Raw genomic sequence first — 14,572 nt, forward strand, 5'->3', positions numbered from 1 at the left:
AATTCCTGTGCCCCACTAGAAAGAAAACGCCTAAGGCATGATTGCTAAAACGGGCTTTAAACGTCATGCTATATTTTAATAGACAGAAAGATGGATACATCAACATCTAAAATAATAATTCTTAGATTATCAGAACAAGGCAAGGCTGGAATCGTAATGTGAAATATAGGCTCCAGTGTTGTGGACTAATACCCAGGGAGAAGGACACAAAACCCCTTGTTTGAACGTCTATGCTCTTTAAAGATATTTTTGAGATCTTTAGGCTCAGCATCAAAATCTCGTACCTTTTTTACATCAACCTAACATCTTCAACACCGTATTACCGTCCCATTCCCAAACACTACTTTCTCAATGAAAAATAAATAATCAATTACAAGTCCCTTTCCTCCTTGTACTAGCCCTTTAGAGACCCACTTAACAGAATACACTCTACTCTTCTGACATACAACATGCAACACAGTCATTAAGGTTTAAAAAAATAAAAATATTATTTTGCAATTATGCCTACAGATTTATTTAAATTTTTCAAAAGCCTCAATATAGTTTTAGAAATGGGTTGCTTGTCATAACAAATTTTATTTTTCAGCATCAAAAGCCACCATACGCAGATTTTTTCCCTAAGACCTACCAGGGTTCTATAATGATTTCTTAGAGAAACTCATAGTCAAGATAGTGTTTCAGTCATAGACGTAACAGCAAAGGACTTCAAAATTATGTTATGCAGCATTTAAAAATACAGCATGTAAAGCGATATTGAATAAGGACCTTAAATAGTCAATAAAAGATTTGACTATGGAACACAGACAGATAGATTTAGAAACTTTGCAATATTTTTAAACAATACCAAGCTGTTCTTGATTTCATATTGTGTTTTGTAAAGCACTTTTGCAGTCCTCTTGTAAGAAAAGTAGCTGCAGACAGGAATGCTTGAATAAAGACAAGACTTGTCACATATTACCTTCCCTCACTCCTCCTCATATTGCTTTTTCTCTCAAGTTTATTAGCATTAATAACTGGAAGCACTGATGTAGCCTTTTAGGGTATTAGACCAAACCTGTAAATTAATGCATTGGTTCATCACAATTCATTAATCAAGCCTGTGCTGGATTTAACAGACAGCAGATTATTAAAGACACCAAATTACACAGACGAAAAAACCCAGCTCCCAGAGGGTCAGATGTAATGTGAATGGTTTTGCATAAAACCATAAACCTGCTATTAAATTAAAAACAGGCAAAAATTATGTCCACTGCTTATCTAAAGTAATTTTTTGTAAAGGGGTGTTACGCTAATTTACTTCTTAACTGGTCCTGGTTACACCGTAAAGGACTAAAGGTTAACTGCAATGGCTCCTCTGATGCTTGGTTAAGCAACTTACACTAACATATCCTGACTGAGGTGAAGAAATTAATGAAATTACTACTGTAATTCATTACTAATGGAAAATTGTCAATGCTTTCAGCTGGCAGTTCACACACATTTTCTGCAGACATGAAGACCTAGTAGTGTGACTCATGCTCTTAGACTTGCTACTCTTATTTCAAGTCCGACCACCATTCATCACAGCCGAACTTTATGCCACGCTATCTAGCAAAGCTTAGCAACCTTTGATCTCAATAACTGAGGTCTTTCTACTTCTGTGACACGGGTTTATGAAGGAAGGAAAAATAACATGTAATTTTCAGCATCAATCTAAGGAATGCTAAAATAAACAGAGGAGAGATGTAGAATCATTCCAACCAGCATCCAAAGTACAATAAACATAGAAAATTGTCATTTGCCAGCTAATGGTACCACAAGTAAACAGTATAAATGAGAATAAATGTATTATTAATTTAAGGGACAGAACACTTATAACAAATGGAGTGCTGTTAGTGACGAGTCTGAACAAGACTGGCCCTTTGTGCTACCCAGTTCTCTTCTGCCTGGCTTGCCTTTATATCTTCACTAAAATGCAGAACAGAAGGTCAAACCACGATACTCCTTAAGAGCACCCCTAAAGAGAGATTCATCTGTAACTACTATAAGAGGCACCATCCTACAGATAACAAGAATATGCTATATTCCATCACTTTGACATAAATAACATATCTAAAATTACTTGACTACCCATAACATGAAACACCTAATAGGAGCATTCCCTTACATTAATTTACAGTACACTGTTGTTTTATGGTTGTGGGGCTATGCTGGGAGGAAAATGAGAACAATAATCTTGATGATTTTCTTATTGATTTGCTTTATATTTGTGCAAAAGAAAGATACTGTTTCTGATCGGCATAAATACCCAAGAGACAGGTGTTGCGCAGCACATTTCCCAGTGGAGCAGCAGGGTTAAATTATGCAAACAAAAATTAAAGTTTAAATATCAGTACAGTTGTCCCTCAAGGGAAGAGCTGACTTAAAAGAGGTAGGGAAATCCTTATCCGTGCAGGAATTCAACAAAGCACACCCGAAGCTGCTTTGAATCTGTTCTGCACATCCCACTGAATGAAATGGAAAGATCTGGCACAAGAAGAGGAACACCAGGGCAGAGCACCAGCGCTCTTAATGGAAGAAGACGGCAGATTTGCTGTTGGGTCACTCCTTCCCAGTGGGGAGCGAGGCGTTGCAGATAAGGTTAAGTAAGCACAGCTAGAAAGTCCTTATGCATCACCTGTTTTAACTGAAATATCGGCTCCCCAGGAGAAGCCAGTGCAAGCAAAAGCCACCTGCAAGCCAAACAGATCCCGACTAGGGACGAGCCTCCCTGCGTACGCTGCCCTTCCGCCCCTCCGGCCGTTCGCATCCCCTGCTGGCTGCCAGCAGGGACCCAGCGCTGCCGCAGGCGGGACTGCGGCTGCTCCCAGCGCTTCTGCCCAGATGAAGCTTTTGCCAGGTTCAAAAGTTCACGTTTCTTTCGTTTAAGTGAAGAGTATCGCAAGAAGCCTTTTGCTAAAGCTCCAGCTAACACCGGCGTAGCAGCGCACCGCACCGCCGCACGCGAGCTGCAGCGATCGCTGAGAACGAGGCAGGAGAGGACCTCTGCCTTCCCCGCCTGCCACTTGTTACTCCTGGGGATTAGAGTATTGGCAGAGCTTAAACATTAGGTAAAGTAACCTAGAAATCAAAGATATGGTCTTTAGGGAGAAAGTATGCTCTGAATTGATTTAATCTAAAAGGCTTGGGTTATGTTATTTAACACACAAAAATGAGTTACACTTCCGAGTTAATTCTCACTAAAATCAGCTGAGTACGGCTGTTGTGCATACATCCACACCAACAGACTGTGACGTACGTTAACGAGCACAGTCCTTTTGCCACTATCGCAGGCCCAAACTCTACTTCAGTCATAGAACTCATTACATCTTATGATGCAATTTAGTAACTCTTTTATCAAGTTTTCAAAACGTTATTTGTAAACCTCACTCTAGAATTCAGTGAGGTAGTCTGCAGACTCTCATTCTCTATGACAAGCGTCCTGAAATATTTGCGAGGGTAGGGGAGAAACTTTGTGCACGTACGTAACGCCATTGTAATAGCTGGACTCTCCTCTCTTAAAAGCAGATGACAATGAGCATTAGTTTAACAACAAAGCACACCTTCCTGGCACTACAAAAATTATAAAATTTTAATGTTGAGTGTGCTCCTTAATTACATAAAACTCTGCAAAAAATAATATACTTTAAATTTATTATGCAAATACTCTTAATTTATGACAGATTGCTACCTCAAATACAAGAATTAAATCTCTATTAGATTTGTTGAGGTAATGCACTAACATGCATCACTAAGGTCTTAAATTTCTAAGTAGCAAAGTGTTTGTTAGACGCAAATAAGGATTACCTTAATTAAAACACTATCCTCAGCATCTCAGAAGATTTAATCCAATCTTTATATAGGGCACATTCATTATCTATTTCCAGTTAATAAAAGTATGACCTACTTTGGTTACATTTTAGAATTTAATGTTGATTACCACTTTGTTAATAGAAATAAGATACTGAAGACTTTAAAGACAAGCCAAAAGCAATTTTGGCAGCCTAATTAAAATACTATTCAATGGCCTCAGAAGGAGCTTTTATATTTATTCATAACTGTAGAGGTAGATTTTTTTTTTTTTTTTAGAAATGCTTTGAAAATATTGAATTAGGCAACAGACTCCTAAAAACCTAGCTATCCGTAACAATTGAGATTTATAAGCAGTGCGCTTCAAACACAGCCTGCAGAGACTCAGAGAAGAGCTCCTGAAGCCCACAGGGACGCTTCCAAGCGCGCGAGTTGTTCTGATAAACTCAGCAAGACGAGTCACGTGCAGCAGGCGGCCCACACCACAGCTCTTTGCAGAAGCAAGGCTTAAATTAATCATAACACTCCAAATGTAGCGTCAAGTTACTTGCTAAGTAGTAGTTTCCAAGGAGACATGATGCTTATCAAAATATTCTGATGTGCTGCAGCCTGCCACATCTACGACAGCATCTGAATGGATTAGTGCACGTCTTAACGAAATGCAGCTTACTCTGGATTAAATTGTGGCCATGATAAACTCCGTGAAAAGACGACATTGGGGAAAGCAGGGGGAGCGCACGGCCTCATCACCAAGCTCCTCATTGGAGGGGATGGCGGGGTCCGGAGGGACCGCGGCAGCCGAAGCGGGTGGCGGCAGCCTCCCCGGGCCAGCGCCGCCCCAGAGGCGCCCTCGCGCCGCGGCGCCGCTCACGCCGCCCGCCAGGCCGCCCCTTCACAGCCTGGCTGGGCAGCGCCTCACCACCCCGTACACATCCTCCTCCCCACGCAGGACAGCTGGACAGTTGCACGTATCCTGCAGAGGCAGCGGGTCAGGATTTGCCCTTCCCTACGCTGCCGCCAAGCGTGGTGCCACGTGCGTCTCATTTTAGGCAAATTAAGTAAACACTACGGACACGACCACGGACCAGGTTTGGTCCTTGACCCACCGCGAATGGCGCAAGGCTTTTTGTTGGTAACGGGGCCGTGCCAAAGGACGGCAGGACCGATGCGAGGGACGGGGCGGGGGGGACGCGTGAAGGCTGGGGCGGCCGGTTTGGAGCTATAACCTCTTTGATGTTTCACTGGAGGGGCCCGAGAGCGGCGCTAAGCCTTATCCTCCGCTTCTCCCGCAGCCTCTTCGCTCCGGCACGGGGAAGCGGAGGGGCGGCCGGCAGCGGCTCGCGCCCGCGGGAGGACGGGCAGCGCTTGCTGGCAGGCAGCTGCTGCGCGGGCTAGCGCTGCCAAGCAGCCGACTGCCACGCAAGCCGCCTGACACCTCGCAGCCCCCAGGCTGCGCTCGCGCGAGCTCGTCGCAGCAGGCAGGCCCTCGCACCCACGCAGAGCCATATTGCGGGCGACGTTCCCCAAACTTTCCACTTTCACACATCGCGCTCCCTGTCTGGCGCTCCCTGCTTCACTTCCTCACGCTTTCTTTAGGATCGGTTTCCAGTCCGATGCCTCTTCCTTTCCTCCCTTCTCCCTCGTTCAGTATTTCTACTCAGTGTTTCTTCTCCTCTTTACGGGGCCCTATGCACCACCGCGTCACAAAAAAAGTGTCCCTTTCTTCCTGGCTCCTGAATACTTTTTCAGAAGAACAGCAGGTAACACATTTTTCCCCCTCGGTCTCTTTTGCCACCCACGCTCAGTCCGACAGCGCCAGCAGCGGCAAACAGCCCCGCCAGCTGCGCCGGGGCGCAGGCACCCCGCAGTCCCGCCTGCCGGCTCCGGCCACTTCCCCGCGCTGCAGCCTGCACCCGCGCCTCTGCCCTTCGGAGCGCTGAGAAGCCAGTCGCTGAACACAAGGAGTTAATTTTATTAGACAAGGAATTTTTTAAGCCTAAAAAAACGATGACATTAGAAAGCTCATTGTAAATTTTACATAAAGAGGTCTTGTCTCTTTATCAGGTACATAAATGTCACCCACTGAAAGACTGTTGTCACAAACGTCTCCCACAAGTGCTGGATCTGTCTGTAACACAGCACATAAGATGCTCGCTCTTCCAGTAATCTGCACTTTTCAGCAATTATTAATTCCTTAAACATTTAAAATAGACCTTTTCAATTGTGCTTTCACCTCTTCAGGTCCCTGCAGCGATCTGAGCCTGTGCCGCTCACAGCCCCGCTTTTAGCATTCATTTGCAAAGACATATAAAACACCCAGACAAACCAAGAGTCAAAAGCCGAATCCTGAGGCTCAGATCTGTGTTTCTCCCAAACTCTTCCGATCTAAATTGAACTCTCTTTCACTGAGTCTCATGCACGAGACACAGGACTCTAAAATATTCCTTATTTCAGGGAAAGCACAACAGTAAGGATTTTTCCCCTTTCAACCCTCAGTTATTCCTCTCCTGTAAGGGGGCAGACTGGACAGACATTAAGGACTGTATTCTAGAAGGTCTATCCCCCTTTCTTCCCCTTTTATTAGGGCAGAGAAAAAAATAAAATACCTACTACATCCAAAACAGAGGCAGACTTTTTGTGAGATCAGCCACTCCGCCACACTGTGTACTCCACCAAAGAGGTTAATACTGGGCTCAGTATCGGGCAGCGGTTGCACTAGTTAATACAGCAGTTAATATTAAATTGGTTTCAGATAGGAAAAAAGAATTTTCATGGCACTTCACTAAATAATTTGCTTTCATATAGACAGGATAAACTACATTTCTTCTAATGAGAAAAAACCAAGTATCGTTCCATTTATATACATGGCAGTGTATGGATTTTCACAGACTGAGAATCTGTATCCTATACTGTTATCCAGCTGTGTAGCTCACTTGCAACATTTGATCATTTTCTAGTGCTTAGCAAATGCAAAGATATTTCACAGTAAAAAACCAAAAGGACTGTGTCTCGTAGCACAGAGTTCTGGAATTAACGTCCCCCTGGCCTCATGACAGCAGGGCGGTCCTTACTTCCAATGCCAGAACTGCCCTTAGATAAAAACAACCCATTGAACAACTTGGACAGTTAATAGGATAATGCTGCATATAATGTGAGATGTCTGAAGGCTAGAGACGAGATTCAGAACAAATTTTGGTCTGAGATACTCTATTCAGTTCAATACTGGTCTGCTTTTTAAAATAATCATCAAAACTTGGGTTCAGAAGCCCAGCTTCATAGTAAGTGCTTTCTACATCTTCAAATTAAGCGAGGCCATGTCTTCCTGACCAATGAGACTTAACTACATATTTCTCATATAGATGCACACATATACCTATTCTCTGTACATGCCCCCTCAATATAACTCTGCATTTCACCTAATTGGCACGTCTTTGACAATAGGAGAACCTGGTGTATTCCAAGACCGTGAAAGCAAATGGCATTGTAGAAAAAACAATGTTGTTGTGGTGGTGGGTTTTGTTTTAATATTTCTATCTTCATATTTGCAAAGAAAATCTTGAAGGTGTCAATCAAGTGTTCCCAGAGGCACTGTCAATATCAGTTTTCACGTAGCCTAAAAACATCTCCAACGCATCCCTAATTCCTTGTGCCTGTCAGGTGGCCAGGGATAGCAGCTGTCTTGGATAGAAGCTGCCCACTTTGCCTGAACAGAAAATGCTTTCACATTTCTTCCAGACTTAGCTGCCAAAGCTACTTTCTCAGTTCTGGGGGCCAGCCAGACTGAAATCATGCCCATCTGGTGCTCCGTCAGACAGCGTTTGCAGAGAAGTTTGAGTTCTGTCCTAGGAGACTTCCGACTCTTTTACAAGAAAGTGCCCCAACTGGCCACCATAGACTATTTTCACTCTCAGGAGCTAACCTCAATTTTTATCCAGCCTTCTTTATCACAAGCCTTCTCCATCCTCCATTCTACATCCAGATCTCCTCCCTTTTCTTCAGAAACTCTACCAAAAGCTGTACTGGGGTCCTTAGCTCATTCGCAAATATCAGTGTAACTGGTGCAGTCACAATTTCTCCTCCACCCCCCTTCTACCCAACGTTTAATTCTCAAACTCCCGTCCGTTCCAGTAAGACCAGAAAACTTTCACAGTGATTTTCTGAGGGGATGTTACATTCTAGGATAGCTATGGTTGCCAGATGAAATTTCACTCGTACACTATTAAGAGCCTTTATTTTAGATATACATAGTTCATAGTGGTAACTCCATATCTATTGATCTACTGGATGAATGAAGAAGCCAGCACTTAATGCAACCTGTAAAAGAAAGTGAGGGTTTTCAGCACAAACCCATTCCTTAAATAAGCAAAACTCTGTTCTCCCTTCTAGATCAGCATTGGCAAATAAAGCAACTGAAGAGACACCTGGTCTATCCTGACTACAGACATCCTCCAGGAAGTAGTGGTATCCATTTACCATTTCCACAATTGCCAGCAATTGCTTTGCAGGAAAATTGTACTTTATACTGGAAAACTCAGGATTTTGCTGTCCTAAGCCAATCACGACTCAAGCCTTTTTTTTTAAATTGTTTTTGTTCTACATTCAATATGAAAGGGGTTGTGAAACAAAACGGGGCAACAAACAGCAGCCGCAGAAGACTTCCAATCACAAAAATGTTAAATCATGGTCTGCTAACCACTCGTATACCAAACATTTCTGTTTCCGTTTCTTACACAGCAATTTTCCAGTACTGCCAAAGCAAGAAAGCATAGAGTCTGGTCAAACCTCCCATTCCTGCATGGCCACAGCTTTCTGTTTGTCAGAGGAAAGTCTACCCTTTTTACTTTGTGCCCAGAGATAAATTGCCACATTTTGGAACAACTCACATCATGTTCAGTGATTTGAGCGATAACCTGAGGTTTATTGCAGATTATTTGTTCACATCCTAGTTCTTGTTCAAAGATTTTAGCATGTTCCAGCATATCCTCTAGCTTTAATAGGCCAAAAAAACCTTACCTGTGCAGACATTAGTCTCTCAGCTATTGCCAGTGTCTTGCACAAGCTAGGAGCCGTCACTTCAGATTGCCACAAGCCACATTTTGCTGTGAAACTAGTCTTTTCCCAGACCTCTGGTTCCTCTTCTGCTTGCTACTGGCCACTATAAAAAGTGCAGTACACAAGAAAAACAATCTTTTACCTGGCACAAAAAATCAGAATGCTTTAAAAAGAATTTGATATTTCCATGTGTTGTTTTTTTTCCTTTTAAACTAATGAGTGACCTATAGATTTGTTAAAAGTTCAGTTATACGTTCATGACATACTTCCAAAAGTACATCCCAGACCTCTTTCTTTCTGCTATTTGAAAATGGTGAAGTGACAATTAAATGGGACAAATGTAATCTCTTGGTGCTGGCTCATAAAAAGAATTCCTGATTTCTATCCAGAAAAATCTCAGACTCTCTTGTTGCTACTTCTGTTACTGAGTAACAGGAATCACACATGCTCATCTTTCTCTAGGGTAGTTTTCTTTATTCCACACAAGCTGAAATTTTGTAACATTTATGGCTCCACTTTTAATGATTTGCTGTTAGTAAGAGATCTTCTGCAAGTTGTAGCCCATTCTACTTCAGATCCATAAAATATCATTCAGGACTTTCAATCTCACCTCCTACCTGGGGGTAGGAAAACTTTTTTGCTGCAAAACAATTGCCCACAACTAATTTGTTTCACCTTAGCAATACGTTTATGAGAAAATCCTACAGACTACATCAGTAAGAAACATTTATTTGCCTGTTTTACACAGTTATTAACAACAACAGCACAAAAATCCCCAATTATTAGGTTTTTCATCATCTCAGCTACAATCCAAATGTCCAGCTTTCAGAAACAGTTTTCCCCATTATTAAACAGGTTCACCTTCTACAGTCACTCCCTCAGTTTGAAACTGATTGTATTGCTTCAAGTTATGTAGCTTTTTCAGTGTATTTGGTCTGTTAAATAAACATTTATGAGCCTGTATTACTGCTCCTATGGATATTATAGGACCTGTTGCACATTCGGTAACCTAACTTCCATGACTGTTCAAACACCGAGACCTTAAAAAACGTCAGTCTGATGCCTGTACTCCCAAGCTTTGCCTCTGCTTTTAGCTGTCCACAAACCCCACACCCTAGGAGCTCTTTTGCAGGTAGATGTGACAGTGATCCTGCTGTAAAGCCACAGAGCAGCAGGAACCAAGCAAACACAGCACTCCAGTAGCAGGCACTACTGAGCAGATACCCATCCCGCTCTGCTGGGAGTCAACCTCAGCTTCTGTGCACCACTCAGAAGCTGCAAGAAGTGCTCTAGACCATTTGGGGGATGTGTCTTTATTCTACTTTATAACTGTCCTTCTTGCTATTATCATTTTTTTCCACAGCACCAATTTTCAAATGAGTACTTTCCTTTGAGGTTTTATCCCTGTTCCAAAGTCTTCTCCTGCCTCTTCAAAACTAGCCTGAAGCAGCCAGACTCCCAGGACCTTACAGCCCAGAAATTCTGATCTACATACTCAAGTCCAGCTGAATTTCTATTATGTGGCTCCTTGTCAATGCAAATGCAACCTTGAAGTCTTCCCTTGCTATAGGGATTAACTTAGAATCAAACATTTATGGAAATCTTCTAGCCATTCCAGTGGAGTCTTTTCTTTCCCTCCCATCTTTGCTTTTATTAGATGTGCTTTGCCTAATTTAAAGGGTGGCTCTTAATCCCATACCAAATTCTTGATCCAGGGTAGGTTTGTGGCAGTTAAATCACGTGATAGCACTGGACCACCCTGTCATCATCCAAAGCTATCTTTCTAATTGATGTGGAAATGCAATACATAAGCTTGTTAAGCCATCACGCAGTATGTGAGAGAGGACAATCTACAAACTCCACTCCAGGCTTCTATAATAACAATGCAGATATAAAAATTAAAAACTTACCTATGTTCTCTGATTCCACACCCAAGCGGCCAATTTTTTCTGAAAGTGATATGTCAGTCCCATTAGTCCTTCCAGATCTCTCCTATTTTGCAGATAATCTGCTCCTGAAAGCTGCTGTTCACCTCTTCAATCCATCTTTCCAACCACCTGGAAGCATGACAGCCTGGTTTCCCAGTCATAAGACTTTTTGAGGTTGTTGCCTCAACAAAGCCCTTTTCACCCCTCAGTCATTTCAGGAAAACTTCTAAAAAATGCTTTAATTCCTTTGCATAGCCTACAGCTCTTGAGTTAGGTTGGTCATCTCTAACTGTGAAAACTTCTATTATTTGTTCTTAGTTCTACACGCTCTGCTAAAAAGAGAAGATGACAATGAAGCTACGTATTTATTTCAGACATTGCTACTTGAAGCTTGGATGCAGCAGCAATTTCTTTGCTCATATTCCCAAACCTCTTTTCAGACAGTAATCAATCCCAAAAAAACTTTTGGCTTCTCTGAGAGCCACACCACCAGTGCTATTGCCGTCTGTTCCCTTCTAACACCTCCACTTCTACCAAATAAAAACCAGTCTCTGGCATAGCTCTATCCATACAGCTCAGCTTCTGTTCAGCATCTCACATGGACAGCGCTCTCCAGAGTAGTTATTTTACTTTAAAAAAGGACTGCTTTTTATATTATCTTGACTGAAAGATACTACTCATACTGTCAACTGCCATATAAAAATACCCAGTTTCTGTAAAATACCATAGTTTAGCGATCAGAGACCAAGTAAAATCATTTTGTGATTTTTTTCTTCAAAGTGCATCCTAAGAGGGTTAAAGGTACATTGATTCTAGCATCTTCAGGCTTAAAAACAAGGCACTGAATCCCTGCAGCATTCTTTGTGACTAGCGTTAAGTGTAAAGTTTAGATTATTAGCATCTATAGCACTAACATAAAGGAGTACCATTAGATGGGATTAAAATTGGTTGGAAGAAACTGCTCTCCTGATGTAAAACTCAGATTAGGCAGCAGTCGATCATTCTTTGTTTTCCAATAGTAGAAACTAGTTCCTCAGTGCTCAGTATCAGAGTCAAGAAATTTCCAGGTAGAGGCTTCAGTGGAGCAGTTAGACATTGCCAGAAGGGGCCCCATTAAGGCCTTTAGATATCTATGTCCAACCAGCAGTCATCAAGACCTACTATAACACAGCGAGTTAGTCTGTTAAAATCTGCTCAGGAAAATTGTGATCATTTGACTATTTTCCATATAAATCAGTTTTCGTTTCTTTTCTCAGCAATGTAAAAGTTGGAAGATAATAAGCACAAAGTACTGTCATTGTTCTCATGCAGAGACCTTCTGTATCAAATTTCATCGTAAAATGACATTTCACGTTCAAGTTATAAACCATGAATAATGGAAATTTATAATGGGAAGTACTGATAAAATATTGACCACGTTTCCATGATCAGCTATGTTCTAATGCAGAATACAAACTGACTACTTGTTTAAGAAACACAAAAACGAAACAAAACAAAAAAAAAAAATCAAGAAGTGTAATGGTTGATACCTTATTAGTATAAAATTAAAGCCCCTGAATGCATAATTGACTGAAAATATTAAGGGATTTCATTGTTAAGAGTCCAAAGAATTCCTTAAATTACTAGGCATACCTGTCGTATTTACAAATTTTTCTGTCACTCTAAAGAGTGCTCTGTGTTGCAAGTTAATACTGTGAGGTTAGAAAACACAAACTAATATTGATATAAAAGCCTACAGATTAGGATAGCTCAGAACAATAACTGCAAAATGCTATTAGCATATTTACATTTCAAGTTCCATTTATGTCTATAATTAAGCATATAAACAATCATACTTCTCACATAAGATAACGTAAAATTAACTATACATATAAAATATAAAACCAGAACAGAGCGTTAGCACTGCTACGTGTGTTATGCACAAAGAGACAGGATAATAATGTTTAATAACACTATAAGATATATGAAAGTTGATTTCAACAATTGCACTATTTCATAATACAGGCAATTTCATTTTCAAATTCTGCCAGAAATACAGTATGTGCAACATTTTATCATCTTATTTCAGATGAACTATAACATGATTATGTTTGCATTTTCACAGATAAGCTGAACAAATCAAGAGACATTAAGTTTTACATCATCCTTATACGCCTTTAATTAAACTATTTTTAAAAGAAACAGTGTAAATAAAACACTTTTCCACTATTAAGTTTCTTTATTTGGTGCACTTTACAATACTTTGTGTAATTTATTTTAATCTTGCTGTTTCTTGGGGTCATTCACACAGAAAAAGAAACGAATAGCATTATTACATGAAAAAGAGATAAAACCATAAAAACACAAAAATTGGCCGTATCCATCAAATGAAAAAGCTACTTTACATTTTTTAGTTTAAAGAGATCATTCCAAGGATTTTCACCTCAGAGTTCTGCTTCATCTTCCCTGTAACAGCATATAACAAACGAGGGGGGCAACAATTACAATATTAATGAGATTCAGTAACTAAAAAAAGCAGATGAATTCTCAGTACTGATGATGTCCCCTATTAAAAATTGCTTCCCTCATCTGGAACTCCGCATTCCTTACTTCCACTGAAGCCATGCTAGTCTCCTGAATGGTAAGCTACTTTCCAGCGCGTGCTAGATATAAAGGTTTCTTTTCAACTTACGATAATAAAAATCCTTAAACATAAGTAGTACATATGACTGCTATAAGTAGTGCCTTGAAAGATTAGTAGTCAATCCTGCTGGTGAAAAGAAGGGAGGTTTATTCTGGCTCCTCCTTCTACACAGGTACAGATTTTACCAGATTTTACAAGCAGGAAATGGCTGTCAGTAAGGATTTTTAAAAAGACTGCAAAAAAACGGAGTTCTCGTAGAACTGGATAGTTTAATCTGTAAGCAGTCCCATATCTTCCTTGTTTTACTGCCACAGTAGTAGCATACACATGTAGCAAGACCTGATATGTTACATACAGCAGTAAAAATTATCTGGACCTCATGTCGCCCTTTTGGTTACTTCAAATTACATTTGCTGCACAAAAGGCAGGAGAGAAACGTTCCTCAGATCTACCCAGACTATCCTTCCTGAACCACAGAAAATGCAGACATACAGCTTCCTTGGAAACTCCTTGACTAGTCACATACAAGGAGCAGAAAAGGTGAACACATGCCTTTCCCCTACAAACCTGCCTGAAACCGCTAGTGACACATTCCTAGACACTGGTGGATACCCACTCACGCCCTTAGACTAAAGGTTAACACGTCATTCTTTGAATCTTTTCTGGATTAGAATGAATGCTTTGGACATGATGCATTCCCACAAAAACAACAGTGCTAATAAGGCCAATTTGGGGTTTAGGTTTTTACCCCTATTTCAGTATCTTGTTTTCTTCGCAGTTAATAAGATGACGCATTGAAAAACACCAGTCAAAATTCAGGTTTGTCTTACAAAATTTGGTTTTTCAAGCAGTCAGTCCTATTACAACAGCTTTCATTTTAGCCTGACTTCCAAAGGAAACTATGGTTATGCTGTTGTGCTGTCCGTATGGGGCATGCACGTATTTATACTACAAACTTTTTTTTAGAACTTCTGAATTCAATTCATTTCAACCAAAATGCAAGGTTTAAGGTCTCAAAGTAACCAAGTTTCTACAACTTTGATAAACACAGGTAGCAGACAGAGGAGGAAAAATGCTATTGATGCTTTAATGAGGTAGGCAGAGCAAGCATAATTGATATCAGACACTGGAGAATCCAGCT

General features: G+C 40.9%; 1 protein-coding gene across 1 annotated transcript in view; it reads right to left on the bottom strand.

Annotated features, from left to right (window-relative positions):
- Window positions 1-11,350, bottom strand: part of LOC104151260 (uncharacterized) — a 313,421-nt gene extending 302,071 nt beyond the window's left edge. The window contains exons 1-2 of the mRNA XM_068952381.1: window positions 10,791-11,350; window positions 8,842-8,983 (exon numbers count right to left, since the gene is read on the bottom strand). The gene's annotated coding sequence lies outside the window, so the exon portion shown is untranslated. The remainder of the gene's footprint in view (window positions 1-8,841; window positions 8,984-10,790) is intronic.
- Window positions 11,351-14,572: the final 3,222 nt, after the last annotated feature.

Source organism: Struthio camelus, chromosome 8 (assembly GCF_040807025.1).
Source record: "Struthio camelus isolate bStrCam1 chromosome 8, bStrCam1.hap1, whole genome shotgun sequence".
Classification (NCBI taxonomy): Eukaryota; Metazoa; Chordata; class Aves; order Struthioniformes; family Struthionidae; genus Struthio; species Struthio camelus.